The following is a 27,739-nucleotide window of genomic DNA, read 5'->3' on the forward strand; positions in this document are numbered from 1 at the left end:
AGATGAAGTAAACATCCAGGTGCTTTGGGAATCTCTCTGGTACCCTAAAATGTGTGCTTTCTGTAGCACTGCTCAAGAGATACTTCTTGCGCAGCGGCCTTGTGATGGTGAACTTGCTGTGCTGGTAAAAGCACCAGCTCCTTGGACACTGATGAATTCACAATAGGTGCCTGGATGAGAGGAACGCTTTACGGTGCTATCAAATCCAGTGGTGTCAGCTTCTAGGTATTTGTAAAGAATTTATTTCTTCTGTTGGGCTTAACTAAACTCAGATCTTGAAGCATGCTTCCTCTTCACAAGAAGCATTCATGAGCATGCCTTAGAGACTTGTTATGTCTCCATTGTACACGAGAAAAGGAGGTTTATTTTTCTCACTAATTTTCAGGCAGAGTTTCTTTCCTGATGCCCTAGAATAAGACACGAAGCTTTAATGACCCAAGAGGATCTCTCTTCCCTAGCATCTTAGCAGTTTTCCTGTTGTCTGCTCTTCTGCTGCTTTGTGGTGGTAGTATCAGTGTGTCAAAAAAACCCATATAACTACTCTAGCAGGTTGTGCTGCTGCTTTGCAGTGAGCTTTGTGCAGCTTAGCATCACTTCACCAGGTGAGTGAGCTTCCTTTGTCTGTGACTATCTTCTGACAAGGTGGGAGCTCTACATACTGCTATAAAAACAATTCAGGACAAGCTTCAGAGGATAGCTAAATGCTGGAAACTGAGGTGGGAAGTCAGGAAAATATTTCTATCTCTAGAAAGTGAAAATTTGTGTGTTGAAGTCTGGCATTGGTTAATAAGGATGTTGATGGCAGGCTCAGCTACTGTTCGAAACTTGGGTTGCCATCTCTCTGTGGTGGCTTTGAAAAGACAAGTTTTGTCATGGGCTTGAATATTTTTGCGTGACAGGTATTTCTTTTGTGCAGTCACAGCATCTCAGAAACATGGAAAATAACCAGATCATAAATAGTCTCCAAAAGAGAGTAATACATGCTAGCATAGACTTATTATTTATGTGCACTAATTTCCAGTGTACTCCTCTTAACATTTTATATATCATTCTAGCACAATGGTCCAATATTAACAGTTTAACCAGTAATTAAAACCTTTTCGCAAGTGGTGGCAGAGATGCTTGGTATTATTGTGTGTGTTACTCCAGTTGTGGGAAGATACACTGTAGATTTGGGATAGTCTAAGTAAAATGCAAAACACTGCTGGAGATCCCCTTTTCTTAAAGGGACTGAACTTCCTAAGTAAAATTAGGAACGTTTTACTGTCTGCTGCTACTCTATGATTATTCAGTGTGCTATTGCCCAGGGAGGAGCAGGAGGAATACTGGAATCCACTACTGATGCAGGATCCTAAAGAAATGGTGGTCATTAGGAGCTATAGAAACCCATTTTACTAATAAGGAAAAAAATTAGTGGTTGTCTTGAAGATGTTTTCTTTAATAGTTCTGTTTTTAAAATTTTAATGTAAATTGTAACATAAGGCCTTATGAAGATTTGCTCAGAAATGTAGTTTGCTCTTTAAAAAAAAAAATACACATCAGAATAATTGAATAGATTTAATCACATTTATGAATAACACCTGAAACTGTTGTGTATTTTGTTTGCTCTGTAGTTGGCAAAGTCCAGTTACCTGCAATATGTCCTACTAAAAGTCACCAGAGTTCTGTTCCCACTTTTTAAAAAAACAAGCTAATCTTTTCTAGCGTTTTATCCTGATGTCACATTGGAGCTCTGGGTTTGTAAAATGGGTATGGTTTTCCCTGTATCAGGAAAAAGTATGTACAAGTACACGCTGTGATGACTTGTTGAAGAATCTTTAATAGGAAAACTTAAACAGTTGAAATTATGCTGTTAATTAAATAAGCATCAACATGAATTGAGGAAAAATGTTGACAGAATGTATTTTATAAATATTCTGAAGTATTCAGGTGTTGTGTATGTTTTCACTCCAAAGAGTCAAAGCGGTACTACTTCAGATGTGGCACATGTTGCAAATTAGTTTAGTCACAGAAGTTAATCTTCTTTCACAGAGCGGGGGTTAATGACCTGTTTTTTGTGTTACTAACCTTTTGTCCTGGTCAAAGTGTGTATATATCCCTTTGTTCAACAGTCTTGGACAGGTATCCTTCAAAATTGTGCAAGTGACCACCTTGTAGGACTTCTTGGAATAGCTGCTGCACCTGCTTTGAGAGGTCCCTAAGGAGCTGGAGGCAGCGCCTGTGCTCGGCTGGGTCCGTCTCTTGGCTTCCATTCCTGCACGGCTCTGGGGAAATCTTGGTCTCCTACCTCCGGTGGCAATCCGTACCTATAATGCCTGTGAAAGCATGGCAAAGACAAGCATTTCAGATCAAAAAGTAGCAAGTCCTCCATAACCCCTCGTTTCATATGTTAACAAAGCTCTCATGCCACTTGTCAGCTACAGAACTGAGAAAAGGGTGGTCAGAGCAGAGAGTAGATGTACATGCACAGAAGTGATTAACTTATTTACCTTTTAAAATGATCACTACTGTGTCTGTTAAGAAGTAGTGTATCTGCAGCTGGTATTATCCCATATAATTGTGTGCGAGAGATGGCTGGGATTTCTTGGGCTTTGGGTTGCAGTTTCTTAGATGTCTCAGTGATTTCCTTCGTGCAGAGCTAGATGGAGCTATAAGATCTTCTGTGAAATAGGTACAGTGCTAGGGACTCTTCTTCTAAGAACTCCTGCTTCTGAATTTCCCTTTGGGCTGGCTGGTTAAAGAGTAAACATGTTGTACGTCATGAATGCTTGCTAACTGGAGAGGCAGCATTTAACCAGTTCCTGGTGAGTAATTGGAAGGTGCCCATGGGCACCCTACTTGAAGAGTGCAAATCTGAATTTGAAATTTGCTCCTCTGGGGAATGAAGGTGATATTAAAGTAGATGGCAGAGTTACCGTGGCAGCACTGTGCATAAGACTGTTTCAGAAGTACTGGGATGGATTGTAAATGCAACTGACCTAGCAAACCTGATAAAGATTTTGCCGTCATAAAAGGATTGGGGTAACCTACATGGCTAACTGTCTCTATCATAAATATAGGGATGTGATGACCACTAGCCAAATTTTACTAGTGCCTGGGTGTGAGCTTACCAAATATGTTTTCTCCCATTATTTCCTTGCATTGTATTCTTGTCATAACCATATTGTTGCTTTGTCCTGCCAAAGCATGAAATGTAGGGAAATAATGAGATGCTAAATGTTTTGTTTAGTGCTTAAATATGAATCCTGTGTATTTTTAAGATTAAGTTTAATAAAGGTCACCTTTGAAGTAGTTAATTGCAGTAAATTACTGTGTTGGATACTCTAACTGGATTGTTCAGGTCCTTAGCAGTTTGTGTATGCAGATAATCAAGATGGTGAGCACCACAATTTGCTAAGTGGTCAAACAGTACTGAAATCAATTAAATATTCTGCGTAGTGCTTAAACTCTCAAAATAGCATTCTATTTTTCATTTTTAATTTTCCTTCTAGCTGTCATTTTGACTCTGTTTGGGGCAGGCGTGGACCATATGTGCCCTTTGCAAGTAGAGAAGAGAAAAATACCTTCTGCATTCCAAATTTCTGTGGTTTGAATATTGCAAAAGATGCTATCTTGACAGGTCCAGAGGCTGAATTTATATCTGTAGAAAACAGGCAGAACCCCAGGGAATGGAAGTGCAAAGTTTTTCTTCTCCATGCAATGCTCATCTGCCCTGGAAGTGACCATCCTGAATGAGGTAGCTCAGTCTTCAGTCTTCTGTAAGTTTACTACTGGCAGTAGACCATCAGCATTGACATCAATTATTGTCTGTGCTTGTCTGGAAGATTAAATTGGCATTGTTAGTTGCTCAGGAAGATAGGAATTACTCTTCTGGATCAGCTGTTCTTGTTTCTTTCTTGTTTATTTTTTTGTGTTCACATGAGTACAGTATTTAATATATTTGCCCTGATGATGCTGCAACACTGTTCATATTTTACAGGCATGAAATACTGAGCAGGTGGTGCTTAAAAATTGCATAAGGCTTGCTGTAACAGGACACTGAGTAAGAGGGGATTCTGGGATTCTGTTTTATATCCTGATCCTAATCGAAGTAAGTCCCTTTCCCTTGTTTTGGATTAAAGTGTTTGTAGCATTAGGTAGGTAGTGGTTGGTTGGTGTTAGGGTAAACATAGTTTTTACTACGTTTTCATTCTTTAATGGAACAGATGTTCCATTAAACAATCAGATGTTTTCATCTGTATAGATTTCATATCCCACTTTAGCTTTAGAATCTGTTAGACTTTTGATTAAGTATTTACAATAGTGAATGCAGTATAAAATGATTAAAAAACTTTTAAAGAAATCCGGTAAGCTTGTCTAACACAGTATTCAAACTTTGGAGTATTATAGATTATACAGTATTGCTGTATACTAATTGTCTACAAATATGACAACACTGTACAACAGTCCTTCAGTGTTTAAATTTTTCTTGCTTGATTTGGATCAATGCTGCAATTTTATGCATCTTCCTTAGATTAGCCAAACCCTGACAATACTGCTAGCTGAAGTGTTAAGTACCAGTTTCCATATTTAAGCATCTCAACATGGACAGCATGATTTATTTATTTTTTTAAGGGAGGGAGAACAGTGGTTTGTGGAAATCCATGTAGTCTTCGGGCACTTCAGTCTTCTGAGCTCTGAGAATTTTTCACGTGTGGTTACAGGTAACTGACTTCAGCCAGTGAGTTTTCAAAAGCTTGGCATAATCATTAAGACTCAGCTTATGACCTCTCGTTCTTCCTTATTGAAGGTGGTTCTGTGATGCCATCCTGTCATAGGAGAGGGATTATAAGGAAGTTCTTATCAAAGAAATACAAGATGGGCTGAGTGTTTAAAAAAGCATAAAGCACTATAGTACTTTTTCCCTTATAAATGAGTGCTCTCATCTGAGTAGAAAGCTGTAATTGGTGGGTGCCAACTCTGTCTTGTGTTCATGCTGTGTTCACCTCTGGGTGTAAGAGTGCATGCTATAAACCTCTACTCCTGCAATTTTCACTGTACCAGCAATTACAATTCAGTTGTTTGTAAAGAAGAAAGAAGAGGAAGTGGTATTTAATAACACACAAAATGACATTCTCTCAAGTTAAAAACAGCAGGAAAAAAAAAGGCAAATTTGAATAGAATTTCTTCATACGTTGGTTAGGAAAGAGAATACATACAGACCAGTACGGACATTTGGAGCTGTGGAGTTTGTCATCAGAAGTTGCAAAGGTCCGGCTCGACAGAAGAGGGTTGGGCAAGTGATTGCTTAATAGGTTGTAGTGGTCTTCAGTGTCTTTGGATTTTTTCCTCAGGCTCTTCTGTTGGGCCTCACAGTTAGGATGAACAGGCTTCTGTCTGTGCTTAAAAGAGAAGTTAAAAACTGTAAATTACCTTGACTTTCAGTTACACTGAATGTTGAAGGGAATCTTCAATCTAGTTGAGGCAAAAGTCTTCCAGAATTTCTTCTGTTGCTTTTGCTTAACTTCCTATCATTAAAATCGTCTCAAGTATAAAAGCTACCTCAATAGGCCCACGAGGCTCTACTTATTTACTTTTCATCCACACCATAATGATGTTTCCTGGTTTCATTTCTGTTTTCAAATAGTAAAGCAGAGTTCCTGTGCTTGTATTTTTTTTCCAGTTGCTGAATGATTCATTGCTGCAAAGTCCGCTTTAGCTAGCTTAGAGATGCTAAGCTGCCACTCAGCAATGTTCTTGCAGAGGGCAGATGTGGGAAGCAGGGCACTGGCATAGCACCAGCCTCTGGGGTGGCAGCAACTGCATGCAAGACGGAAGCCCCAGCTGCTCTGTTCTCAGGCAGCATAATTGAGGCAGATGTGTGCTTGGCCACATAGAGATGAAGACTTTGTAAAGCTATATATCCCCACTTTTTCAGTGATATCCTAAATGGCACTTGTCTGACAGAGAAGAAACATTAAGCGTAGGTTTTCATACACTCGTGATTATTCTGTCCATGTGTTCTGAAGTTTCAGTTTCTTGCAAGCTGGCTTCATGCACACTGGAGTGAAATTTGTGATACAATGTCAGATTGCTTTCCAAGACATCTTAGAGGAGCGCAGCTGGCTGCTGCATTGTCTGAAAAAGCAAAAAGATTGAAATGCTGGTGGGGACTTCAGGGTAGGGTGGTGTACATGTGCAGAATGTTGCTATGAGTGAGTAGTGGGTCTTTTAATATGTATTCGTGAAGGAAATTCAATGTATCATTTAAATGAGGTGTTTGAGCTTGTTTTCCTTTAAATAATAGGACTAGAAAATATGGAAACTGGAATTTGTTCATTGGCTATTTGTTTCCATTATGAAACAGAAATAATAGAGAAAAGATAAAAATAGATGATCAGCAAAGTGATTTAGTACTGCATGAGTACTCCTGGATTAATGTAGTGATCATGTGCTGTCTAGAACAGGGAAGATGCTCAGAGGAAGAGTTAATGATACTTTATTAATAGTTAGCTTTTATTTTGTATACTCCTACTGTCAAGCTTCATTTTGGTTGCGATTATTTGTACTGTGTATTTCTTACGGAGCTGAAAAAAGCTGCAAGTCTTTTTAGTGCATGTGTCGGTACGTGTTCATTTCTGTCTGAACTCCCATCCTCATGAAATGCTCTGTGATCTACCAAAGTTTTCTGGTTTCAGTGATGAATCTCTCCCTTGTTCATGAGACTTACTTGGTATTAAATGATATTTTAAAAAGGAGAAATAAGTGTCCTTATTTGCTTTGTAATTTTGCTGGTTGGTGGGCTGCACTCTCAGGATTGGAAGCATTTCTACAGCATCCAAAAATGTGACAAACTTCCTTCAAATCAAAGCTGGAAATGTCATCTCCTAGTATATGTCCCACAGCTGTAGTTTGAAGATAACATCAATTATTGTGAGATATGTACTAATGCTTTTTGAGAGCTGGCAACTCCTTGAGTTAAAAACTTCCTTCTGTCTCTTGTGACACTTTTCTGTGGGAGGGAGGAACTGGGTGGGAATCTACAAGACTTCCTATCTTTGATGATGAAACACCCTAAAATTGAAAAATAAGAACTGTTAAATTGCATATGATTTTTTAAATATCAAATCTTATGCCATGCTTATGACTACTAGGCTCAAGTTTCTGGTATTTGGATGTTTGCAGTGCTAGATCCCCTTTTTAGTAACGTTATTATTTAAAAGCATAAATTTTTTTGTTCTGGTTTCAGTTTGGTTAATTGCATCTTTTATAAGGGTATTCCAGAAAGGCAAGTGAATGAAGATCTCTTGGGATGGATCAGCAGAGTTGTCATAGGTAGGTAAATGGGTTTTACCCTGCAGTGCTGTGTCTCAGACTCTAGCAAAAGGATCACGGGCTTGTCAGAAGGCTGGAAGAACTATCCAGTAGGTACCCACATGTGCACATAGGTTCTCATTAAGAAAATCCTGATGGGACTATAATGCTCTTCAGATAATCTGGGTCTTTGTGTGCTGAAGAGCTTTTTGTACTAATTTTTGAAAGATGCAGTACTAGCAATCTGCCTAGAGGCTGCTGCGTGTCGTAAGGCTGGGAGCTTGGGCCCTTCGGCATGGCTATCGCTGGGCTTCTTGGTTGCCAGTAGCAGATGACTTTGAGAAGGATCCTCGCCAGCCATATGCAAAGGCAGGCACAGTGCATGTTTAATTGGACACGTACTGATGTTGAGCAGGGATTTTGGTTTGCAGAGGGAGTGACAAGCCTGTGTGCTCACAATAATCAGTTAAACTGCGCAGCGTTTTCTTTGCCTTAATAGGAAAAGATGTAGTGATTGTGTAACACTTCTTATGTGCAGTAGAAAGTCCCAGCTGGAGATAAATTCTTCTCTGTGTAAAAAGGAAGGGTGTGGGCTATTACCTCCCTTCACCAGACTACTAGCTGCCTTGTCTTGCTGTATAGCTTCCAGCTGAGATTTTTTTTTTCTTCTGAATGTTCTGCTGCTTTAGTGCAGGGCATTCAGAATGGTGTAAAAATGAAGGCTGGTGTTGTGTTACTGTGGGGCAGCAACTTAAAGGAGATTTTAAGTGTTTAATGTAGCTGTAGGATATCAGTAAAGTTGGATCTTCTGTGCTTCTGTCTCCTTTGAGTAGTTACTCAAGTTCCGCACGTTTATGGAAGACAGCAAAACGCATGTTTTAAAAGCAATCAAGTGAAACTCATTGTTATTTTCAGAAACTTACGGCTGATGTTTAGCTGCACACCAATTACTTTCCCAAGGGCAGGTTATCTTTAAAATAAATAAATAAATTTGCATAACTCTGTAGGGAATAGGATAACTGATGTAATAATTACTTGGGAGCAGAGCCAGCATCCTGCAATTATTTTAAAGCACATGTGCTGCAATGTCTCTCTATATTGATATGCTTCTTGTGACATCCTTCTTCTGACACATTCAATTAATGTTTTATTATCTTCTTCCTATTTAAAAAAAATAAAAAAAAAATACAAAAACCAGTGACTGAGCTGGAAGCAAAATAGGCTGTTCACTTACTTAACAAGAATGGTTAAGTGGTTCTTTGAACCTTACTGGAAGTATCTTTGCTGAATGAGTTGACCTCATATCATTCAAGTTATTGATCATACATATGCCTGTGGTTGGCCAAGAGCAAACAGGTTGTGGTGTTTCCTTCAGTGAGGGAGACATAATTAGATGGATGTGATTGATTAGAATTTTCAAATTTGTCAAGTATTCTCATCTGCATTCCCCACGCGTGCATGTGCCAGCTACCAGCTCAGAATGGGGCTGTTCCTCTTCTTCCCCTTGAAATCATTTTGTTTAAAATGCTCCAAAAAGATAACTGCAAAATACCACTGCTTTTATAGAATCTGTAGTTCTGCATGGATTGCATCTCTTGCTGCTTTTCTCTAATGCATTGTCTGCTCTGACAATACAAATTTCTGTAATTGTTTAACTTGTATTTGTTTTAGTCCTTTTTAGAGACAGGTATGTCACAAAGGGAAAAGATGATGAAGCTGTAAAACTGACATAAGGCAGTTTGCTCTGGGTTTGAACTGCCTGGTAGTGCCTCTAAAAAGTTAGCAGCTTTCCCAGTGCACCTGCATGAGCAGATCGAGAACCATCAGTGAGTGGCTGCCGTGCCACGTGTAGGGGACCGTAGCCACAGGCACTCTTTAAAACTGCTTTCGGGCTCTTCTGAAGTGGCTGGTGGCTTGCAGCAGCGCACAGATGAGATTCTGTGGCCAGATGGTTTGTGTGCACAAGCTGTCTTTGTCACTACTGTCAGAAACGAACCTAGTGTGCTATGCATGCTTGTGCGAGTGAGTGTGCCCAAAATGATACACAACAGCATGGCTAGAAGTGCCATGCGCCTGGAGCTATGCATATGTGTTTGTGTCTGTCTGTCTGTAGAGAAGGTGATAACCTCAGCCGGGTGCTGAGAACTTTTTTTCTGCTTGCTCAATGAGAGGAGTTTACAATGAGAGCACCGTGACAATTTCAGTACTATGTTGTAGTCGTGGTAATTAATATTTAGCATGGTATCTAGTAATTTTCAGCTTCAGTGCACTTTACAAACATTAATTAATTGTCACAGCACCCCTGTGCAGTAGGTAAATGCCTTCTTTACTGCCATCTTATAGAGCATTCAGGAGCCCTGAGACTTGCAGGCTCACTGGGTTTGACATACTGATCTGTAGCGTAATGTTTTGAAAAGGTCTTTGTTAAGTTAGGATAGTTTGTTATTAATTGTGGGTAAAAGCAAAGTTGTCACTGCGTTATCATTACATCAGCCTCTGCAGTACTGTGTTTTGTTTTAGACCCCACTGGTTACATTAGAAAGTGAAAACTAAGAGCCTAGTTATTTTACTTTGTTTCAGATGCTACGCCAGTCTCAACTGACTTTATTTTATTTTTTTTTTTGCTTGTGGGGCTGGGAAGATAATTCAGCAAGAATTCTGATGTGACTCCTGCAGCAGCCTTGCCTCCATCGCCCTCTGAGAGCAGCCGTGCTTCCCTGGGCTCCATTCCTGTGGCATGCTGCGAAGTCATGGGCGTGGAGGTGCGGGGCTCCGCGCTGTCCTGCAGACCCGGCGGTCCTGGTGCAGGGCATCTGCGTGGAGGAAGGCGTGCGTGCTCTCCGTATGGTTTTGTAAATGCTACATCGCCGCCCCGCGCGGAATTTATGCGGTTTAATGGGATTAAAGGCAGTCATGCGTGAGTGTTGCTCCTGTGTCAGTGCTGGCACGCAGGCCTTGTGGCTGTTCCTAGCTGCTACCTTGTGCTTCCCGCTGCAGCAGCTGACGTAGAACGTTTGACTGAGAACTTTCAGCTGCTGCTGCAGTACTTTACCCCGGTAACTGTTTCTAGTTAGAGCTGCTGACAACTCATGAAAGCATTTGAAAAACATTTTGCTTACAGGAACAATTCTGCTGACATATTTTTCTTCCTATCTTTTTATTACTAGCAAAATTTGCATGAAAACAGGTCTCTGTTTATTAGGAGTTCACGATCGTCAGCTTGACAGTGTAATTAGAGCAGTGTTCAACCTTCACAACGGAACGAGCTGAAACTCGCTGGATTTCCCTGTGAACCTGAAACTTCTGGCCCTCTTTAGTGATCTTAAAAACAAATTTGACTTAATCCATACTCTGGAGTGTAGCCAAGGCAAGATTCAAAACGAAGTGTGGCGGACAGTGGAAGGCTTTGTACATGTGCAGGATAAAGCCAAGTTGAACCACGTAAGCCAGCGCTCCCCTACCTCCCCCTGCCTAAGGGAAAACTCCTGGCTGTGCCCACTTGTAGTCCTGCCTCTAATGACTGGGAACCTAATCACCCCTACAGCCCTAATTATGATGCAATGGTAGACAGAGATCCTAGGTGAGGAATAAGCAGCAGGAGCAGATCAACTCTTGAGCAGCAAATGTCTCATTATACTCAAGTGATGGGTATTAAAAACCAAGGAGAGGGGAGACACAGAAACATGGTGCTGAAATACAACCCAGAGTAGCAGGATTTTTCTTCATTTATCTATTTTGATTTTTGTGTGAACATCACAGCTCTCTGGGCAATTCAAGCTGTTCCTTGCACCATGCCTGTCCAGTTGTTTGCCTGGGAATCAGGGCATTGAGGTGTGGGGTCTGGACTTTGCAGCAGACCTGTGAACCTTCTGATTTTATGAAACAGATATTTGATGGTGTGCAACTGGGTTTCATCAGCTCTTGGCTGAAAGCGTTTGTGAATTCAGACACATAGATTGTCTTCATCTGAACAGTTTCTCTACGGTAATGCTCTTTTGAGGTCTGGGAGTATTTAGGAGTGTTATTCACTCCTGATCTGAATGAATAACAACTGGCTATAGTTTGTTTACTGCTACAGCGATTTGGAAGTATTGTTGTGTAAAATTAAGAACACCATCTAGTTTAAGTTCAAAGTTTCTGTTGATTGTGTTCTAAGAAGCCAGGGTTAGCTTCTGTGGCTTCTGAATAATTTTCTGGATTTTCATTATCATACTGTATTTACCTTAAGCAGTAGTTAAACCAAACATTTTTCTAAATATTATTTTTGCTTAAAGGGTTTTTTTTTTTGGAGATGATGATTCAGATGTGGTAGTTCAAGTGCTCTGAAATCAGTAATAATACTTTTGGAACAGCATTAATCTATACTTCTAAAAAATAGTTTTCTTCCATTTTATTTTCTTGAATGGCATCAAGTATTCAGTGCAGTAAACATGTTAAATATTTATGGCTCTGTCTATAGAAGGTAGGATTTTTCAGCAATGTTCTAGAATATTCTTCCTTTCTCCTCCTGCTATGCTTCTGTTTAAAGAAGCAGCTTTTTTTAACGTATACAGAACTACTGCTGTACTCAATTCACAGTAAATCAACCAAGTGGAATCTGGTTCACCAAAAGAGGTCACTCACCATATGGCTTGGTCCACATTTTCCCAGGATTTGCATGAGCTGCCGGCCAGATCATTTTTGCTGGCCGGCAACTTTCTTTTGCTTTTTTCTGTATGGCCACCATAGCCCTTTCTTTACTGTAGGTGAAGTGTGTGATGGCCAAAACTCAGATGCTTTCTGCCACAAAATGGTTGTAAATCGGAAGATTTGCAGTGTCAACCTGTGGCCCATCACACAGAGGTAGTACCTATTCCCACTGGAGTGCAAATCAACTGGTCTTATTGAGACAATATTGTTGTTCTCCTTTGTACAATTATAGAGTACTTAAATTACTTTCTTATGTGATGAGCTTTCCTGTCAGTTCTGGTCAAGTCGTAGATGTGGTCATCAGATAAGGGGGAACAAAACGTGTGCCATCAGTACAGGGCAAGCTGTTGCAGGCACATTGGTTAAAAAAGCTGTGTGTGAAGAAAATGATCTGTGTGCATAGTAATTCTGACAGTAGTGTCATGAGAAAAAATTCTAGTTGTTACCTCTATCAAAGTGGCTTGTGGAATAACCTATTTCCATGCCAGCGTGGGCTGGTAGGCTGTTAGTGCTGTGTGACTTGTATCATTGGACTATTAGGAGAGTATCAGGGGCTAGAATTCACCCCGTTCTTATTTTCAGTGTCTCAAGCCTGGATGTCCAGGTCCAAAAACTGCTGTATAAATGTTGTATTTTTTTACTAGGGGAAACACTTTTCATTTGAAGGAAGGGAGGAAAGGGGGGGGGGTACAACTTTAAAAAGAATAATCTTGTTAAAAAAAAAAAAAACTTATTTCATGCTCAGAAATATTGATTAACAAAAACATTAACACTACTAGAGTGTATTCAAAAGCAATTTTACATTTTCTTCTATTTGTATCAGTCCATTTTGGGACAATGTAAAGAAATATTCCTGGACTAGTTTTTGGTACTATATATTAAGATAGAGTATAGCTTCATTAAATAATAGACCTATAAATGAACTGGAATGCTTTTAACAGCTCTGTAATATATAAAAAATGCCTCAGTGATAGATGCAGTTTATATCTTGGTTTACTAGCTGTAAATGAGATTAATAGAGCTCTAGAAATAATGTTAGTCGGTATTATAGATGAAAGAACTCAAAAGATAATGACTACTTAAAGTTAAATTTCTTTTTATGCGAATACTACAGTAGATAGTGATTAACTATGAAAGCGTTACTGTAATAAAAGTTTGCAGAGCTGTAATGTTTACAAAGACATTTTTAATTGCAAGGTTATCTCTATGTATGTCTTTCTCAAAAGTTCTGTAAGGGTTGACCAGACAAATGGCTGTTACTCAGTGTCCTGCTGTTATCCTAAGGCACTCTTGGGGTGTTCTCAAATAGTATGCTCTGATTGCCTCTTAGAAGTGAAGCAGAACCACTAACCTCATTTCTCATTCAAGGTTGGTCTTGGTCTACTGTCTTGGGTTATATTCTGATTTGTTGGCCATGACAGAAAAGATGCAGCACTACCTGTGTAGTACTCGTGGTTTGCTCACAGGTCTGTTAAGTCCTGTGGCAGTGGTGCCCAAGAGCATTTAAAATTATAATAATAATACAGCAATATTAAATAGCTATATATCAGCATCATTTCCCTGTGGCTACATTTGTTTGATTAGTATTACAGTGGTGTGGCAGGACAATATATCAGAAGTAATCGATCTGATTAGTATGGAGATGATAAAAACACAGATTGCATTGATGTTTAATAGCATGAGCACCGGGGTTCTGTAATCATGGGTGTCCGCATAGGCTATGTGAAAGGTCTCTATAATGAAGACAGCAAATACAGCAGATTTTTGAGCGAAGTTGTTTTTCTGCCAAATTTCACAGCAAGTTATGGATAGTTTGACTTTGCTGTGTTGAAGGTGACAGTCAGAGGGGCTGGCACAAATAGTTTTAATTGTTTTTTGAAATACACTTTTCTTCCCCAAGGCAGATATGAATCTTAGTTTCTTAGGCTGCTTTAGAGTGTTGCAATTCAATCAACCTAATAAATATTGCAGTATTGTTAGGCATCAAAACAAACACTTCATAATTTTTGTTTTTGATAACAAGATAATCTACATCTGATATTGAAGTCTTGATCCTTGGGGGTGTGATGGAGAATTATTCCTTTTCGGTAGCTTAACTGGGGAAGGAATGTAAGTAAATAGTAATAGAATATGGATTATTGTCTTTCTGGTGCTAGAGTGAACAGAAGAAGATTACCATGAGGGAAAGCAGAATGCTATATCACAATTACATAAGGGGGAAGGTAGAATTATTTACTGAGGAGGAAAGGAAGATTAGTTTGTTTAGTTATGCGGAGTGTTTTACTGGAGTTTTTCCAAGGGAGAAGATGCAGCTGATGTACTCTGTGTCAGGGAATCTGCATTGTGGATTGCTGTCTTCAAGAGTGAATTCAACTTGAAGTGTTGTGTGATAAGCTGGGGGGGAAGGGAAAAAATTTTCTTCGGAGTTCTTTCCTTGGTTCAAGTTTCCGCCGCTTCAGAGCTATCATCGTGCTGTGTCTGTGTCAGTGCGGGCACTGCGACTGCCTCAGGTATGTCCTGAGGAGACCTCCAAGGCTGGGGCCTTGCCAGAGGCTGGGTGTTAGCGCTGAGCTGCACGGCTGCCCCCGGAGGGCTGCAGGAGCTGGGCTGGGTGGGCTGCTGAGGGGCTGCTGAGGGGCTGCTGGGCCTTGCGGTCTCACAGGTCCTGTCTCTTTGGCCTTTTGGGGTTGTGACTTAACCTGCCCTAGAAACAGAGATTGTCTTTGAAGCCAAATTGCATCATCTTTAATGCGAAACTCAGTGTCTACTGCATGCTTTCTCAGTTCAAGTCCCAGTCTCATCACAGCAAACACATCTGAGGCAGTGCCTTCGTCAGGCAGCGTGGTCACTCTCCCCACTTCCGTGGGCAGCGCTGGCAGGAGCTGCCTGGTATCTCTGCCTTGTGTGCTGGAAACCTTGCTCTGCTTCTCACAAAGTAGGTGCTTTACAGGAATTGCCAACTGTGCTTTCTGGAAGCAGCTCACTGTCTGCTGCTTGAAGTTGGTTTTGTTCTGCTCCCAGTATCACCAGTGAATCAATAACCCAAACGAGTAATGTAGACTAAAACTTTGTTCTCAAGATGCTGCGGCAAGGAGAGAGGGTATGGGAGAGAAGCAGCAGGTCATAAGCTGCAGCACCAGTCCTGAAAGCTTTGTGAGGTTTTCTAAATTGACAACAATGTGGAAGATGGGGAAAAAAGTGATAGTTACGACCAACACTTAAGACCTTTATGAATGTAAAATTGTTTCATATTAAAGAAGCTTGCTTTCTAACAACTGGTCCTTCGGTGTCCAAGGTCAAGAAGCAGAGCTTCTCAATTGTAAATTTCCCTGTTTCATAGGCAAAGAAATGTGTTGCGTGGTAGATCAGAAAGAAATAGCTGTTACACTTTTAAAGGTATGATTTTCAAACTGATTTGCTGCTTTAACTCAATCAATTGGACAGAACAGCATTATTCCTTATCTGCTTGGTATAGCTAGTTCAGTTATGCAAAAAAAAAAAAAAAAGGGGTGGGGGGAGGAAATAACTGTTGGGAATTTTCCTATTTTTAATGGGAAACATTTTGGATCAGCTCACAAACTAATTTGTGCCAGCCGTCTGGTATCAAATTCAATTTGTGAGGGAGGAGAAGAGTTTGATTTACCCACCTGCTTTAATACCATGAAATATATTTTGTAAAATATGGAAAAATATGCACTGACTTGCACCTGTTAACACATGTGGTAGTAACTGCTGATTATAGGTATTGCTGGGAATTAATGTGTCAGTATTAGATTTTCAGTTCCATAGCAGAAGTATAAAACAATGTGTATGTAAGCCAAAGAGTTTAATTCATCCATATGAAATGGAAATAGTTGGTTTATAAAATGTATACCCTTGTAGAAGAGTCTGTTCGCTCAATGACTGCTTTCTTTAGTCTCAGGGAGGAATAATACATCTTACGATGGGCCAGGTGCCCACACGAAGTTCTAATGTTGATGTGACTCAATGCCGCATTCAGCAGGTACCTACTGTAATTCTCAAGAGGTTATTTTGGGATCCTGTCTTCACTAGAAAACTTTCGTACTTCCTATATCCAGCATTCACTTTAGTTACATTTGTGGCATTTTCTATTTTGAAACACTTGCAACATGTCAAAAGAAAGGTTGAAAGGGGATTGTATAGGTCAGTTTCTTTTTCCTGTGTTGGTTTCAGGCTGGCATGCAGAGACTCTGCCTCGTTACTGCTTTGCAGTTGAGTTCTCTAGTCTGCAAACTTTCTGCGTTTTGGCAGCAAGTGGGTCTTTATATGCAGTTTAAGTTGCAGTTTTCTTACTGTGCTGTTGTGTTTTTCCTAAGTGCCTTTTTCCAGTTTTCTCCATTTAGATCAACTGGTTAAAACTTAATGATAAATTGTTCAGGAAGGTCATCGTGTTATTAAAAAAATTTTTTTGAAAAATCTCCTTCCAAGAATAAATGCTGTAACACTTGCAGTTTCACATGTATTGATTATAAAGAGGTGGTTACAATAAAGAAATTAAAAAATGAAACTGAGTACTGTTGGAAAACTAAAAGTTAAAATCTGTGAATGAAAAGTAATTGCCTTTCACGTGTTCTTGAAATTTAACAGTATCCAGAATATTATTAAAGGAGTGATTTTTTTTTAATTATTATTTTTAAGGGTACCACATTGCAGTGAAGCATCTCCTGGTTGTTCTATAATGACTCTTGAGTCAGGTCCCTCTGTATAGGTTGGTCGAGTTCTGCTTGCTTTTGCTCTCGTGTGTCCATGCTGTCGTTTGGGCTGTCCGTGTGGTCACTGCCTGTTCCACAGCCATTTACTGAAGTCTCATGGCACTCACTCAAATACCTTTTTCTAATTTATGAACAACTGAAGGCACACACTACATTATGCGAGTCCTCGTTGCTTCCCAAGTAGGAGTGCTTCCACGTGTGCCCAGGCTTCTTGCTGCTTTTCGCTGGGTAAGCTGTGCTCAGCGCTGCCGAGTTTCGGCTCATTGTGGGGTTCCAGCACCGGGTGGCATTTCAGTTACTTGTTGCAGATCAGTGCACAAAGTAATTTTGTGCGTTGACTCTGCTGTTGGTGTTCGCAAACAGATAATGGGAAATAATTACTGCATAACTTCAGATCCCACATGGAAGTAGAAAGGCGTTTGCGTAGTCCTCCTGTTGTTTTATTAGAGTTAGAAGTGAGAAGAGCAGGCTGGCGCAACCCGGGAAGCTCTCAGCACAGTGAGTGGACTCAGGACCAGAGGGGGTTTTGTTCCTGCCTTTGAGCATGTGTTCAGATGCCCTAGCAACAATAAGTAACTGGTGAGTCTGACTTCAGGTTTTTTTAACAGATCTCAGTAAATTGTTGTAAAACTGTGTGTACATCTTAGTGCATTTCCAATTTAGTACTTGTTCCAGCATTTGGCTGAATGCTGCATCCATGCTTCTTTGCATACTTTTTTTGTCCTCACTAAATGCTAGACTTGTGCTGCTGGAAGTGTGTAATTGTTCAGAGCTTACTTCCTCCTCCTTTCTTTAATTTGAGGATTTGTTTTGACAGCTAAAATTCTGGTGGTTTTCTGGTTTTCTGCTGCGGTAGAACCTAAGAACAGATGTCGTAGCAGAATGTTTGTGTCCCCTTTTAAATAGTGAAAATTCAATTTCTCCATTAACTCACAGTTTTCCCACTCAGATATTGTAAATTTTTTAGATGATTGTATAGCATCCCCTATCACAAATTTTGTTGTTTTGCTCTGAGGATTTAATTAAAGCCGAAACACTTAATATATTTTTATTTGCTGAGCAATAATAATTTTCATTAATAAAAAGATATTTTTGGTGATTGATCTAATGCGTGTCCATATTTTATGTTTCTCTCTGATAGATTTTTTTTTTTTGGGTTAATATGATCAGTCTTTGTTCCAGAACAGTTTCTATCCTGTTCAAAGAGCTAATGAAGTACTCCAGACTTGAAATACTGGGTGCATCTGGCCTGTCATAGGTCTCAGGTTTTTTTTGGGTTTTTTTGTTTGTTTGTTTGTTGGCTGGTTTGCTTCTAAACCAACGTTTTCTTTGCATGTTTGCTTTTAAGTAATTCTGCTTGGCCTTATTTGTGTGCTAAAATAAAAAACTGAGCGTGGGGGAACTTGTGCGGATTCAGTGTTGGCTGTATTAACAAGCTTCTCAAGCAGCCAGCTCCCTTCTCACTGCAACTTAAACTGGTGTGCGAGTTTATGGTGTGAAATAAGGCTGAGATGTTCTGTTCTGGGTGGGGTTAGCGGCTCTGAGACAGGGCTCGCGGTGGGAGCTAGAATGGTCTTAGGCTTCATTTTAGGTTATTAAAATCAAAATGTTAGAAGATGCAAGTTTGAAAACAAAAAATAAGCTGATGGATTGTGTTACTACTTAGATCCTTTGCTGTGCTCTCACCTGTTTTAGATTTTGGTTTTGGGAAACTATTTTATTTTTCAAGTTTGAGTGCTAGGCAAAATAAAATACTAGGATCTTGGGTTTTGTTTTTGAGAAGTGATGTTTTGTAGGAAGCTAACATTTTTTTAATTTACAAAATTGATACTGAGTCCACAAAGCAAAAGATCTCACCTCATTATTGCAGGCTCAGTATTTGTTTCTGTAGACAGATGTTGACAGTTTTTTTAAAAAACTTTTCCTAATTCCTCAGACCTCCAGTGAGTTCTAAAAATACAATTTCCTGAAACCCTTGAAATCAGTAAGATGAGACAAAGAGAAATGTGTAGTTTTATGTAAGTAGTACAGATTTGGAGAATGTGAATTGACTGCAGAGTGGAATTAGGCTTGCTCAGAATATGTAAGCAAAACTTCCTCAGTACTGAAGTGGTGAATCGGCATTACAGGGCATTCCGTGTGTTTTCCGACAGCATTTAACTGAAAGAAGGCTGGGAGAGCAGATGTGAGCGCCATAGTGGGGGGGTTTATTTGACCATTTAATACATCTCGTGTTTTTTGTCATTTCTCAGGTGCATCTTGGATGTGTTCTGACTCTGTTATCTAAATGGGAAGTAACTGATGCTTTGGCCAGTGTTTTTCTTTATAAAAAAATAATAGAGCCCTTCAAAGAATATTTAGGTAACTTCAGGGATTTCTACAATAATGATTGTTTTCTATAAACAAACAAATCCAAACAAATGAACAACAACAACAAAAAACTGTTAAGGTATCACCACCTGATGTATTGCAGAAACACAGAGGAAAGCCTGTGAGTTTCAAAGAATGGAAAAATAGGCTTTGTGTCCCTTGTAGGGGGAGGACTCCCTTGTTGGGGGTCCCTTGTCTCATTCCTGTATGATTCTTTGTCTCTTCCTTGTTCCCTTCTTGGAGCTGAGAATGATTATGTAGGACTTGTTAAAGGACTATTTTACAGGAACCCATGGCAGACAAAACTATGCTTTTGTGCCAAGAAGGATGGCATTTTCTGAAGAGCGTAGTGAGTTTTTGTTTTTGCAGTACTCAGATCTATTTTTAAAACAGTTGTTTTTTTTCTATATTTATCTGATGCTGCTCTTTTTACCCTTCTGTGGAATGCTGTTATTTTCAGTCGTCTTAATTGCTTCTCGAGAGAGAGGACTTTTTTTTCTTCCCTCATCAAGAAACTCAGGGAAGTTGATGTCCCACGGTACAGGGAGACTGGAAATCACAAACTTAGTCAATTACTACTGTGGAGTTAGGCTGTCGTTCTGATGCGGGCTGACAGAAGCAGAGAAATCAAAAGGTGTTGCTGACACATTGCTCACAGTTCTGTTTTGCCTGGCTTATTTTGCATGCTTACTTTAATGGAGAATGATGCAACATCGCTTTCTGTTTGAAGTTTAGGTATAACATGAGAAGTGTAGATAGAAAGGCTTATGTTAGAATTTTCTTACCTTTTTTTTCAGCTAATATTTCACCTTTAATACTAAATATGTTTTAGCTGCCATTTTGTCTGTCAATTTGTATACATGTGCTTTAAATGAAAAATATTTTATAGCAGTCATTATTTTGCTAATACCTTATTTTATGTAAAGAAATGCTTGCAAACTAGACAAGGTAAACCATTTCTTTTATCATTAGTTTTGCATTAGTGCATTTCTTTAAAGGACTGTCAGGTTTCCTTTCTTCAGGAAAATAAATTCTAAGAACTTATTTTACTGGAAGTGTTGTATTGGATTTGTTCTTGTTGGCTTTTCCATCTCTTTACTTTTTTTTTAAAAGGCATTTGCATTGAAAGTGAAAGATTAATCTATGCAGGCCACCCTTGATGTCCTAATGCCAGGTTGAGGGAGTAAAGAAATTGAGGAAGATGGGGAAAATAAGATTTTTCATGGTCATGGAAGTGTTGTATCTCAAATAAGCACCTCTCTGCTGAGAGCTTGTCATTTTTCCTGCTGCACCAGGCCAGCTGCAGTACCTGCTGCTGGCGTGGGAGTGAGGAGCAGGGAATAAGGGGAATAGCTCCAGCTGTGTCAAGTCACCGTGTGGGGGAAGCTCACTGATCTTTTTTTATTATTTATCAATTTTTTTTTCACTTTACAGTGCCTCTCGGTTTCAAACGGCATGCACGGTTACATGTGAGCTCCCCGTAGGCTCAGGGAGTTGGAAGCAGCTCTGGTGGAGGTGCAGCAGCAGGGCACTGGCACACTGCGTGGTGGCTCCCAGCCCTTGCCTGCCTTTCCCGGGCCCCTGTGGCTGTTACCTGCACTCACCTCCTGTGCTGCAGCCATGTCCTCGTGGTGTCAGCCTGCCCCTGCGCAGGGACTTCCACGAGGAGCAAGCTAGCACTTGGTAATTTTCCTTCTGAGATGTTTTTCTTAAGTGAATGATCTGTTTGCTGCCTCAAAATTCAGCTGTTACCACATACCGAAAGCCGGAATCGCTGTTCTGCACCTTAAGTGCAGTTTTGCAAAGGAGACATTATGGTGCAGTGTTCGTATCCCACGGATTCCATGTGGCATCTCTTAGAGAAGCAGACATCTATTAGCCTCCAAACTTTGCCTGAGGCTAGGATGCTTTGGCTCTTTTAATCTTCTGCATAATCAGCAGTGATGGTGCTGAGTGACGGCTTCAGATACACACATAGTCTCCTCACTTTTTTTTCCCTTCCCTCATCACTGGCATCTATTTAATGTCATTGTGACTCGAGGCACTGAAGAAACCTGAGGAAAGGTGGCAGGTGCTGTCAGTGGTGGCTGAGGATCTGTGCTGGTCTGGATATTGGATCGGACTTGATCCACGAGCCAGAACAGGGCTGGGGTAAATCTACAGTGCTAGTACTTGGGGAATAAAATCGTTGCCTGCAGTTTTGCTGTGACCTTGGATTGAGAGACTATGTAAAGAACTGTAAGGCGCCGCTCCATGCGTGGTGCCTGTCGCAAGGCAGCCCTGCACTAGGCTGTAGCCTGCGACTGGAGCTCTGACCACAGCTCCTTGGGTGGAGCTCAGGCAGGCCGAGTGCAGAGAGGAGAGCTGTTGCTGCGGGCTGCTTGCTGGATTTCCCTGCGGCTAGCACTACCATTTCTCAGTTTCTTTTTTTTGCAGGCAGCTGCTGCTCTGAGTCATCTGTGGCTCCCTGGAGGAGAAGAGCAAAGTATTTGTGGTTCTTGAGGTGAATACAGAGAAATTTGTTGCTGTGGTGGCACTAGGGGTAGTGTTGAAACCATTTAGGGTCCTAGTGGTGCCATTAGTCCTTTTGGGTCTTGGTGGGCCTCAAGTGCTGCAACTCGAGCCTGCATGCACGTGGATGAGCTTTGGTGCCATCTGGGTTCCTACCGCATCCTCTCCTTCTCTGTTTTTGTGCTCTTGCTTGTTTTTGTGTATGCTGGCAGGTGTGAGATGTGCTTTGTATGTGAATGGTCTGAGCTCTGCTACACTCTTGCCTCGAATTGCAGTCGTCTTTTTGCTAGGGCAGTGGTGGCAGTTGCACAGAGCTGTAATTCCTGGCATGTTTTGCTGTGTTTAATACAGAGGCTATAAGAATTCCCCACATTTAATCAAATTGGTCACGTACTGTTGGTCGTGGTCCCCAGTCTGTGCCTATTTAGTCTTACATAAAAATTTTTGGTTTTATGAAGTCTTCAGATTTGGCATTTTGAAATATTTAAGTATTTGCTGCAGTTACTTGAGCATGAGGATTAGAAATGAAAATAAATTACGTAGACTGTAATTCAGTGCTTTGCAGCTGAGCTTAATGTCTGTGCCTCTCTTGAAATTTGAAAAGAGGATAAAGAGCTCATAAGTTTCTTAACAAGTGAAACGTACCAGGCATGTACTGAAAGAGTGAAATAGAAGATTAAAGGATGGAAGGAGAAGGAAGTAAAGAATGGTTAATTCAAGTCTGATCTGCTCATGAGCGTTTGTTCCAGTATTACCATATTGTCTGTGATCTGCTCTTTGTCTCAGCCCTGGGCTAAAGTTACTTTCTTGCAATAGTGAAGATGAAAAGATAATAGGAAAATGTTTTACAAAAATTGTTTTAATTGAGCAGCAGCTGTTCAAATAAGTGATTAAAGCTGGTTATGCTTTGTATCCTGACCAGTTGTGAAATTTTCAGTGGCAGCTGGACTGCAACAATCTGCTCCATACCTTCTTGCAGTTGTAGCTATAGGTATTTTAAGAAAAGGTTTTTTTTAACATACCTGTTCAGTTAAATGTTTTGTTCTGTTTTCTTTAGTTACATACCTTAAAAGCAACAAACGTAAATGCTCTGCTCCAGGGTAAACTACAAGTTTAATCGTAAGCCAGGTTTTCGTGGCATATTTGTGAGCTGTAATACGGCATTTCCATAGCATAGCAGGTAGTGACAAAATAAAATGGTGTGCATGCTGAAGGAGCGTACTTCTGACATGCTTAAAAAGTCATTTAAAAGGTGGGAAGCAGCTTCTCCATACTTGGCATTATGTTGTGTAGGGATTTATGGTGCACTCTTTCCTGTAACTTTCCTGCCACGGTTCCATCAGTTTTTTCCTCCGTGCTCTAGTTATACTCTGAGGAGTTCCTGCAGGCCATAATAACTCCTACATATGCAAGTTTTGTATTACTGGAGGCTTGAAATTGGCTGAAAACTTGGAATTCATTTTTAAGATGTTTGATGTAGAGGTCATGTAACAATTCTGTTTTTTTTTATTATTCTGGTTGTGTTGCCACTGATGCATACTATGCTGCCTTTTAAATTGCCTCTCTCAAGGCATTGTAAAAATCAGATATGAAAAAATTAAAAATTCATTTGCGGTTGTGACCATGAATGTGACCGACTGAAGGTCGAATGGTTGGTTGCTGAATGCTCTTCAGCAGCCTGGCCTTTGGCTGCCCCGAGGTCACTTGTGCCCTCCTGGGCGTTGGGTGCCAGCATTGCGAGTGCAGGCAGGATGTCTTGGCAGCTCGTTGGGTCGAGCGTGATGGTGGAAGAGCAAAGCAGGCCTGAAATTGGCAGAGAACCTCAACTGTTGGCTAATCCTAAAACCTTAGTATTCATTTTTTTTTTTTTTTAAGTGGAAAACACATTACTTACAAATGATAACGAAGGAAATATTCCACTATGGAAATGCTACAGGTTTGGTTCTGAAGTTGCAGGACATAGGAAAAATACGTTTATATGGTTTCCAGAAAAACCAAAAGTTCTTGAAATAAAGTCACTAGGTCTCTGAATATGAACACATGGGAAATCAGTTATGCCACTATTGCTGCTCACCTCTCCCCCTTTTAGGCTTTTAAGCAATTCCTATCTCTGTTTTGGTTCTCTGCCTACCTATCCAACAAGAAGCCTGGAATTGGAGGGCTGGTTCTACAAACACAGGAGGGTCACATGTTAAGTTTAGATGGGAATTAGTCATGCAGAAACTCATGAACAAACCTCCAACTGGCCTTGCAACACTTAGAATGTGTGGGTTTGCAAAGGAGGTGTCAAACAGTGCACATTTTTGTGTGTGAATATTGAATTGTGTGTATTGAAGACTAAATACTTAATTGTAGACCAAAATGTAGGTCATTACGTTAAAACAATGCATGGTAAAAGAAAGTAATGGTTAGAGGTAACAGTAGCGTGGGGACAGTTTGTGAGTAAGGGCTGCTGCAGGGGCACAGGCTCGGCTCTGCTGGCCTGCCTCTGCTCTTCCTGCCGCCTGACTCCCAGACATGGTGATCACTGAAATACACCTCTGAAAGGCCGCTATTTCTCTGATCCCCTTACTACAGCAACAGTCTCATTTGAGAAGACTCCCATTGCTGTATTACTGCTGAGGTTTCAGATGCTGGGTCTGCCTGGTGGTCCAGGGAGAACCTTCTCTAAAGCACTGCAGAGACTGCTCTGCTCCTGAGCTGCGGGATGTCCCTTCCCTTCACGCTTCTGTCAAGGGATGGTCCTTGGGATTTACTTCCACTCTTTGCCTGTTGTAGCATCTATTACACGTGAAAATTTCATTTTGCTTTATATGGCTTCTGAGCGTTCTCAGCCTTACTGTTGTTTTGATACTGTGCGTCTGTGGTAAATACAGTAACCACTGCTATAATGTATCCTTGCATTAGTCATGCCTATCAAAGGCTCCGTCCAGTGTGGTTTAATGTAAGAAATTATTGTTAGATTAAATGCAAAAATCTGGTTTTGCTTTTTCCCCTCTTTTGTTTCTTTCTTCCCTCCCACTGTGTGCATTGTATAGGCTTTTTATTTACTCTGCCAGATTGACAAGATTATAAATGAGAGCTGTGTGTGGAAGCCTCTAATTTTTCATAAGTAAATGAATTAATTTATCATAGCTGTTGTGTTTTATTGCTGTCTCCATGCCAGACTGGCCAGCTTCTTTATTCCCCCTTTTACCTTCTAAATACTGAATCCATGTCATTGTGTTTGACAGCTTTCTGATTCCCCTGTCAGATGCAATTTGGTGCTAATCACGTTTTCTTTGCTTAGTGTCAATGATACAGGCCATGCATAATATTCCTGTATGTCCACTTATTTACTTGAAACACAGCTGAAATGTCTTGGGCATTAATCTGATAGAGCTACTACATTGAAATGCAAAAATGATGCTTGAGTAGTAAGATAATGCAGTGTGGCAGATGTGCAGTAGATAACACTGAGGCTAAACTACTGATCTTTACACAGCTCTGATGCATTTTATTTGTTGGTTTTGCATACCTTTTCATAAAAAAAAAAGATTTTAATCAGTACTGGTTAATTAAAATGTCATTTATAATTGCATTCTTCTCTGTGATCAAAATTTGAGAAGGTATTTCTATTTGTTCTCTTCCCTCATTTTTAAACGCAGCCTATAAATTTATATGTATATATTTAAATTACAGGACACATTTTGTATATGCCTACCTTTTAATGTGATTGCTCATATCTTTCATTTACTTGTGGATTTGAATTTTTTAACTTTTCTCCAGTACATCTCTGAAATTTTCAAAGCTGTTGTTAAGTGACTCTTGAATATTTCTGTGAGTTCTGCCAGTTACTGAAAGCTAGAGCATATACTGTAGGTGTTCATCTGTTAGTTCCCACAGAGGTTGTTTTGCAGCACTTTTGCCTAAACTGAATTGAAAGTGTATTTTCTAATTTGTGTTTTCTCCAGTGACCTGTTAATGCTTTTTTTGTCTTTTGAAATCCCTCTCATACAGCAAAGAAAAGTGACTGTTTCTAGAGGATTTGAAGACCTTGAAACTTAAGTCCCCATAGCACACGTAAAGAATTTGGTCATGCATTTTTATTAGTATTTACCTATTGAATTATGCATTTTCTTTGGTTTCTGCATTTTTTTGCCTACTCTGAAATACTGGTATCTACTGTTCTGCTGCTTTATAGAAACAGTGATGATGGGTTGCGAAAGACCTAACTGCTTTATAAAGGCTGTTGAAATTTATTCCCTCTTTGTAAAAGTGCACTTAAGTGGGAGATTTGGGAAAGGATGTAGTGTTGATCTGTCATAAAACTGATGAATTTTGAGAAATATATATTTTATGAAAAAATTCAGACTCTTTTATGCTTGTCAGCCATATAGATATTGAAGATTTTTTTTTCTAACACCACCTTCTATATATGAGCCTTGCAGCTAAGTGTCTTTATTTTAGGATGTATATAGATGTCAGAGGAAGAGCTTCCGCAGCTGGAATTGGCAGTTCTGAATTTTCCATCTCTTGGTGTGAGAATTCTGTTCCCAAAGAAAGGAAAAACCCCAGGCTGGAATCATGCTTTTTGGAGAACACGTGGATTCTGGTCAGTGATGCTCACAGGTCTCTCTAGACATGACTATTTGTTCTCCAAATAAAGCATTTCATCAAGTAATTGAAGTGCAAGTATTTATGTATGCGTGGTGGGGTTTCTAATGTTATATCTTAGAATAGTGCAGTTCTGTGAACTCCTTAGGAGGTAGGTTGGTGTTCTTGAAAACTGAAGGTTCACCTGAAATCCTGAATGAAGTCATCTGATTTCAAATGCCTTTCTACTTGTGCAGAATCTGCTCACTTGTACATGCAGCAGGCTGGATCATGAAGTTGAAGTAATGTTTTCTTTTCAAAAGAGCAGGCTATAAAGTTTCTTACTGCTCCTTGTAGCAGGGGTGCTGACAGTGGACCGCAGGGATGCTGTGGTATATGTGATAGTTCCATGCTGGACCTTCGCTTCCTTCGCTAGAGAGATGTTTCACTGGTTTTGTGGGCAGTCATAGGTAAAGGATTTGACACAGTGCATTGCTTTGCCTATTTGTAAAATTAAGGTAAGGATATTGTAAAGCACTTGAACTATACATGAAAAGTGTTGGTAAGAAAGAAAGGTAATTTATGGCTATAGTAGTAACCTGGGACTTGAGAAAAGTAGGTGTAATTGCCACGTTTGTCCTGGATATCCCACACTATCTTGAATAAATAATCTTCGCTGCCTTAAATGTTCATTTCTGAAGTAGGAATGGTAATTCTTTAATTCTTCAAAAGTGTTCATAAAACGTATATTCTGTGTTGTTTTTTTTACTTGGTTATTTTTGTGGCCTTTCTTTCTCACTGTCTTGAGTTATCAGGTGTGCCATATTGATTGTATTAAGCGTGCTTGTTCTGTGTGGTTTGTCTGCTGGGGGTCTACGATTTAGCTGCTTTACTTAGTTTCAAGCAGTTGCTTTGTAGGTGTTCTGTATTTTTTTTATTTGTGGAAATATAAAATGCATTTATATATATGCATATATATATATTATATACACACATGTAATGTCTTCCACTAATAATATGGAGAAAATCTCCATATTCTTTTGCATTGTTTGCAGTAAGAAACAATCTGAATAATAAAATTATCAAATGTTTTTTATTCCTGTTTACTAGCAGATAATTTCTAGTTCATGTTTCTTTTTAGGATGCTTCAAGGAGTATTTGTGTGCTTTAAATTTCATAGATTATCAGTTTGCCGTATTGTTAGAGACATCTGAACCTTTATGACGATAGTGGAGCCAGAAGGGGGATTTGTAGCAGTTTTGCTTTTAAAAACATTTTATCTCGTAAATATAGGGTAGTTCTTTGTACTGCATAATATATATTGAGTGTGGATATAAATTCTTTAATTTATTATGTTGTCGTTTAGCATAGGAGGATACTGAAAGGGTTCCAAAATAAGGTTGGAGGCAGTATGTTCAGCCCTCAGCCTCTGTGCTGAGCCCCCCGGCGGTGATGATGAATTAAGGATGTGAGCAGTTGTGAGGGAATCGTGGGAGTGTCAGGCTTCTCAGAGGGTCAGCTGCGCTGGTCAGCAGCCTGCACGTTCGTAAGATGTGGAAGAAGGTTCT

At 39.9% G+C, this 27,739-nt stretch overlaps 1 protein-coding gene and 1 long non-coding RNA gene across 9 annotated transcripts in view; both read left to right on the forward strand.

Moving 5' to 3' along the window:
• The window catches only part of PARD3B (par-3 family cell polarity regulator beta), a 536,941-nt gene that overhangs the window by 213,546 nt on the left and 295,656 nt on the right, over positions 1–27,739 (forward strand). The gene's annotated exons all lie outside the window — the stretch shown is intronic.
• LOC310902021 lies at positions 7–26,039 on the forward strand. The gene is made up of 3 exons (XR_014586412.1): positions 7–3,758; positions 3,980–4,090; positions 7,229–26,039. It is a non-coding gene; the product is annotated as an uncharacterized lncRNA (long non-coding RNA).

This window comes from Anser anser (genome assembly GCF_964211835.1).
Source record: "Anser anser genome assembly, chromosome: 6".
Classification (NCBI taxonomy): Eukaryota; Metazoa; Chordata; class Aves; order Anseriformes; family Anatidae; genus Anser; species Anser anser.